The sequence below is a fragment of the Anas acuta genome, chromosome Z (genome assembly GCF_963932015.1).
Source record: "Anas acuta chromosome Z, bAnaAcu1.1, whole genome shotgun sequence".
NCBI lineage: Eukaryota > Metazoa > Chordata > Aves > Anseriformes > Anatidae > Anas > Anas acuta.
In genome coordinates, this window is record NC_089017.1 from 14,401,814 (window position 1) to 14,408,800 (window position 6,987).

Here is a 6,987-nt window from a genome sequence, read left to right on the forward strand (position 1 = left end):
GCCACCTGTCAAGTACAGAGATCCTCCAACACCAATTGATGCACAAAGTAACGCCCATCACCCTCCTAATTTCATTAAATCCAAGGACTGGGTCTTTAGTCCTTTACAGCAAGGAAGCAGAGTTCCCACCTCCTGAGAGTTCAGGGAGACCTGCAGCATGGCTTCTACCCTTCCCCCCTATGGTATTGCTGCTTCCAGAAATGCAGGCTTCAGTCCTTAAAATGAGGTTCTACTCCTGTAGGTGTAATGGTCACAGAAGAGATGCTACCAAGCAGCATGTTATTGTCTGCAACATGTTGAAGATGGAGGTCATATTTGGCTGGCAATTAAGATTTTATTAAATGTAGCATTTATTAAACCTAGCTGCAGTAGGAATATCCCTCCTTGATGAAGCAGATCAGTTGTTACCTGGATACTTAATCTAACTTAGTATTAGCAATGCCAAATGCAGCATTTCTTGTAATATATATGGGGTCAAGATTTTGGAGACCTTCCTCTTTCCAACTTGTGGGAAATTGCCCTGGTACTTTGAATTTCAGAGAGTTCCTTCAACTAAGATACACCCTTGATTTTTAACCCTAGAAAACTTTTTTCCTTTACTGTCTTCCTGCGAAGTTGGATTTCTCTTTAAGATGCTGGGACTCTCTTCGTGGCTATCTGTTTTGTATTCACTCATCAGTGGATAGAGCAAAATAATTAGTGGTTTGATAAAAAATTGAGAAGAGAGAGAACTGACATCCTTTTGGAGATTTTGTGTAGGTCCAATAATTTTTATTCTGCGTTATTTGATGTAATCACAGGACTTTCAGTAACACAATTGGTAAGTAAAACATAGGTATAGCAGGGTTTTAATATTTTGAATTTTTTTTTACCATTTAAAAGAATTAATCATATGGAGAGGGTGTTGCTTTCTTTGCAGGGGCAGACTCAGTGTACCTATACAGCCAAAAACACAAATGATGGTATTCCATTTTGGTTTTGAGATAGTTTGGGGAACCAAATCTCTTTTTATTGTGAACAATTTCACATACAGGTTGCCTTGGATAAATTAGTTTGGACCAATTTTTTATTTTATTTTTTTTTATTTTTTACCAAAATCATGTCCCTCTGTGAATGCTTACCATTCACAGGTATTTAGATTTGGACTTGGTGGCACATACCAGACCATCTGTATATTGTGTAAGGAATGAGATCAGTGGGTTAATATTCAGGCACCCTCAGTGCCACCATTTCCTCCTCTGCTTTTGAGACCTGCTCTCAGCTCCTGCTGAAGGGTAAAACAGACTTTGAAAGGCTCAGAGTACTGGTCCATTACCATCTGGCAGCTGTCCTTATTGCTGTCTTCACTGTGCACTGCAGGAGCAAGCTGCTAGCACAGAGTGATCAAGAGAAGAGCATCACGGAGGAAGGTTATTAACCTCCACCATGTCTTCCAGGGCACTCCACCCTCAGAAAGGTTAATTTACTGATCCCACTGATAGTACTTGTCTGATTTCACTGTTTTGCACTTGCTCTGCCCACAAATGGAAAACACATATTTTCCTAAATCAGCAGGAACCTAATTAAAATATGTGTGTCTTTGAAGACATTTCTGTGATGCTCAAGAGTCCCAGTTATCTAACATGCAAATCTAAAGGAGCTTAAATGCTGCCAGTGGGTTAAATCCTTAACATTATGAATCTGATGAATTTTGCTAACTTCCAGACAGTGTCCCAAACTCAGGCTTGCCATGACTCTAGCACAGTGACTTTTGGCAGACAGGAGAGTTTCCCCATGTAGCTTTCTCTCTCAGGAGAAAACGATGAAGAGGCAATATCACAGTATCCTATCTGCTCTGGAACAGTACCTCTTTTCTTCAGCAGTCAAATCAACCTGGCACTTTGGGCTGGGAGATGAAGGCCTCAACAGGTTATTCTGGTAGTATTATAATTTTTATTAAAAACAAACAAGCAAGCAAAGAATGGACATTTGCTAGATGTTCCCTGTCTTTGCATGTGTTTGTATTTTCATACCACAGCCAAAGGTCTTTAAAATTATTTTTATTGGAATCTGCTTTGTTTTTAGGCATTGGAACAGGTTTCTCAGAGAGGTGGTGGAGTCCCTGGGAGTGTGTAAGGAAAGGTTGGATGTAGTGCTTAGGGACATGGTTTAGTGGGTGACATTGGTGGTAGGGGGATGGTTGGACCAGATGATCTTGGAGGTCTTTTCCAACCTTAATGATTCTATCATTCTATGACTCTTTGAAGAGGTGTTGATATTTTTTATGGTGACTTTTGTGAAGGCAGCAGGGGTACTGATGAACTCCTTGAGGTACCACTGACTGTTGACGTGCAGTATGCACTAGGATCACAAAATGACTTTGACTTCTTGTGTCAAGCAACCTGCTTCATTTACTGCAATACGAATAAATTAGGCAGGGAGGTGCAGTGAGTTGTCTTGAGGTAGATGAACCCAAATGTTGTGTTTGGATTCAACCACTGGATTCATTTTGGCCACAAAATTGATGCAGGCAGATTGCTTATTCTGACCCTTGTATAAGTGGCCTCTAGCTGTGCTTCCCTCACCTCTGGCACTGATCTGAGGCAGAGCCTGGATGCAGGGCTGCCAGAGATCCTCTCCTATAGTGATTGCAGCACATGCTACCATTATCACTGCAAGCTGGCCTTAGAGGAAACTGAAGCCAGAAGAGGCAGTGACACCTCCACACCTCCTGCAGCTCCACTTTCCTGCCCTCTACTCTGTGCCCAGAAAGCAGAAGCCCAGAAGGCACTCTGTGCCTTGGTCAGGCAGAGTTACACCTCTGGCAGGCTGTGACCAGATTCTGATGACAGATTCACTGTCACCCACCAGGGATGTTGCTTCCCCTCTAGAGTTTTCTAGGGAACAACCAGGTACTGATAGACTCAGCAATGTTTAAGTAAGAAAGCCGTACAGCAGACATCGGGAGCTGGGACGTAAATTCAGCCTTTTCTTTCAATCTTAATCCCCTCCGTGCATCCAAGTCTCTTTTGTAGTGTCAACCTAAAGGCTGCAGTGACAGCTAGTAATTATCAGGAAAGCGATCCTGTAACAGAAATGTAACAGAAATGTCATCATTGATTAAAGAGTAAAGCAAATGGGATCAAATTAAGACCGTAAAAGAAACCTCATTTCTGGCATTTCCTAAAACCTCTGTGTTGTATTTTATATATTTATCATTATTTAAGCAGTTGCTTGTATTTCGTAAATGTCTCCTTAAGAACAGGATGAGAAGATAAGCTGAGAAGAGTCCAAATGAAACACTTACTGCTTCAGCCCTTTCTACACACATTGTCAGGGAATGCAAAATGCAGATGCAAAGGAGCATGAATCTAAACGCAGAAAAGAAAGTCCATTCTCCCTGAGGCCTGTAGATGAAAGATGATCTTCCAAGTCAGGGGAAAACTGCAATTATAGGGATTCCCCAGTACGAGATTGTTATTTTGTTTATGGTCACTGTTGATTTTATTCCTAACAATGTCTGGACTGGGTTATGAAAGGTTACACTTGCTCACATGTGCAGCATACAAGTATGTATGTAACACATAAAAAAAAGGACCAGAAGAGAAAGAAATCTCTCCTCTGACTGCAGGGGAGCAAGTCACAGTCTGGAGAGGGTGGGGAAGCTGGGACCACTGCCCTAGCCACTCCTTTGCTCTGCAACCCATGGAGCTGATCCAGCAGGGAAGCAGTGGGCTGTCACCTGTGTGCATCTAGCCCAGGCTCACTTTTGCCATCACTCACCTCCTGCAAAACAAGTGCTGGTAGAAAATCCTATCCTAGCAAGGATGCACCTGTACTGAGCTTCATCATCGTTAGTGTACTCAGTGCAAGCAGAATTTTGTTTGCTGTAACTGGATTGTTGTATCTGGCCCATTTTCTCTATGATGACTACCTGCCTCCACCACTAAAGGACAAAAGGATTTTATAGAGGGGGGAGAGAAATGGGGGAAGGGTAGTAGTATCCTGAAGGCAATAACCAGCAGAGCCCTGCTGTGTAAATAGTCCCAGGTTTCAACATGCATTACTTCTGTCCCATTTCAGAACAATTTGCCTTCAGCCCAGTGACTTTCAGCCGTTAACTTGGGCTCCTCTGGTCCCTTATTAGTATCTGAAAATGAGAAGAGCCCAAATGCACTTACTGATTTGAGACCTGCAAACCCTGGGCATCCAGAGAGGAGCTATTGCTAAGTGATTACTAGTGGCATAAGCACATGGAGGTGGTTTGGTTTCCATTTTCCTTTGACCACCTCCAAAGACCAGCCATTACTTTCAGCAGCACACTCGATGCTGCGCTCCTTTGTGCCGGTTCGCGAGCACAACGCTAGCAGCTTCGCGGTGAAAAGCTATTCTGAGAGTTTCTTAAACAAAGCCTTAATGATATATGGCTGCCAAAGTTAGCTGTTTCGCAGCTGTAATAGCAGGCTGTAGGCTGCGTGGCAGCCAAGCTGTCTTTGTTACTGTATTAAGGGAGGTGTGAGAGCCTGGAATGCTACAGGCAGTGAGAGCCGTCGTGGGTGGCAGCTGCCTCCAGAGTCCTTGAAAGGATACGCTGGGATAACTCGATAAGGTGTTTGCATGTGTTAGAGGGCATGACATCCACACAAGGCTGGGTGATTATAGCACAATTTTCTTTGGACGTGAGGCACTCCCAACTGCATAGAAATCGTGTGGAAATTATGAAGCACGTTGTGTTTTTTTCCACTGGGTTCTAATTGTTTCACGAGAAGTAGCCTCCCTGCTAATGTCTGGTTCAGTTAATGTGTTTGTGCAGAGCTTGTCATTTTCTTTTAGATTGCCATCGACTTCCCTGGTCAGGATGCACCACGTTTTGTTGGAAATCCTGGCTGTTGTGACACTGGGACACAGGGTGACATTCCCAGTCTGGGGGCTGGGCTCTGTAAAGCTGGTGTAAATCAGCAGGAATTTCTCTGGTGTTGTTTCAATATAAATATGGGTTAAGTCAGATGAGTCTTAGACGTGCCGTATCTACATTAACTTAAACTCTCCAGATACTGTGGTGATTTGATCACTAAAAATGGTGTTCTCCCCTTTCTCCCCAACTTAAAACTCATTCATATGTTTCTTGAAAACAATCTGCATTTCTGTCTACTATGTAAAAACATTTTTATGTAAAAGAAAGACACAAAACAGGGTCTCCTCATAATCAAATGCTGTCCCCCTCTGCTTCCATAAGCAGAAAGCCCACATCAGCCCATCCTCACACTTGGGTGCCACTCAACAGCTCTTGCTAGGTTGCTGTATTTCTAATTCATCACTACCAACCAAGGCAGCTCTTTTTAAAATAAGTGCATGGGATCCTATATCTAAAGGTTTATGTTAGTGTGCATGCAGATGATTCTCCATGCAGTTGCATCAGTCTTTGGAGCTATGTTAGCACAAGAGAGTGAGACACAGGACCCATATATAGTGTGAACACTGGCATTCCCTGGAGAGGGGTAAACAGCATGCCCAGCTTCTTTAAATTGCCTCTGGTCAATCAGAGGTACTGAGGCTGCATTTTCCAAATGACTGAGAAAGCTGATTTTAACATGGGTCTGTCTTTCAGAAATGAGGATTACACTGTATGATTGACTGGCATGCTGAAGTGAGATGTGTATTCCATGGTGATGGAGTATTTTAAGACTGCATCCTGCCCTTGATGAACAACACACAGCATGAGCAGAGTTAGGTACCATTTCCTCTTGTGAAGCCTCTTAGACCAAGAACGCAGGTTCTTGGGGCTTCTCCCCCTTATGATTAATTTCTCTGAATTCCACTGATGTTGTTGACTTACGAGAGCTTATCAAGAAGAAAATAAGCTCTCAGTGACTCTCATGTTATGAAGGCTTAAATGATTTAACTTTATAATTAAAACAAGGATACAAGCCAAGTATTTCTGGTTCTGAGATGAACACAGATACTTAAACTGTTATTGATATCAGTGAACCATTTCCGTGGTAAGAACCTGAGATGAGTGATTTGGACGGCATACACTTAGCTTATAGCAAAATCTGTAGTGCTTAAACTTGACAAGACAAAAGCACGTACTATCTTGCACGTAGCTACTCTTGGGTTTCCAACTATATTTTTATAATAGAAAATACAAAATCTTTCACTCCTTTCCAAGACATCTCCAGCAAGAGAGAAAGCTGTAAACTCGGCTGTTTGTAAATTGCTCTTTTTGGCTAGCAGCATTTACAAATATTTCTCTCTTTAGAACAAGTAAATCAGGGCCACACCAATCACAGTTGGACTAAATGTGCTGCAGGAGATCTTTTTAAAATATCAGTTGAGATCCCCTGTCTATGACTGACCAAGATCTAGATAGTGGATAATTTGCAGTGAGGGCACTCAGGTGAAGTTATTGCAAAGTGAGGTAGGGTGAGAAGTGCATATGTACGTGGGATTACCCCACAATGAGTGCAGAGTGCATTGTTCTACTCCTTGCTCTTGCAGAACATTAATAGCTACTTCATATTTACTACAGGCTCCTTTGACGCATGAAGCAAGATGTGTGGTGTAAATCCACATCTTTCCTTATCTTGCAATACCTTGTTCTTATGTCTGTAACTTGAATGTCTTTCTAGTAATTCCTTAATCTCATTATTGAACAATGTGGTGTATAGCTCACTGACCTCCACATTATTTCAGGATACTGGAGACTGGATGTAGCTAATGATATTGGGCACAAGCTGTAAAGTGGACAGATACAGAAACGAACTTGGATATGGATTAGAAGTCAAGGGAAATAGGGCCAAATTTCAAAAATTCATTTAAAGAACATCAGAAATCAATGCTTCTTTGGACTGGTGTTTCCATGCTGTGTAGTCAAATGGACGGTAGCTATACAGTTGTGAAGAAGCTTAACCCTTAATAAAACTGTTGTCATGCTTTCTGAAGCTGTGTTTGTTCTCAGTCTATGTAATCTAGGACATGAAAAATTTATGCTCCAGTAACATCTTCATA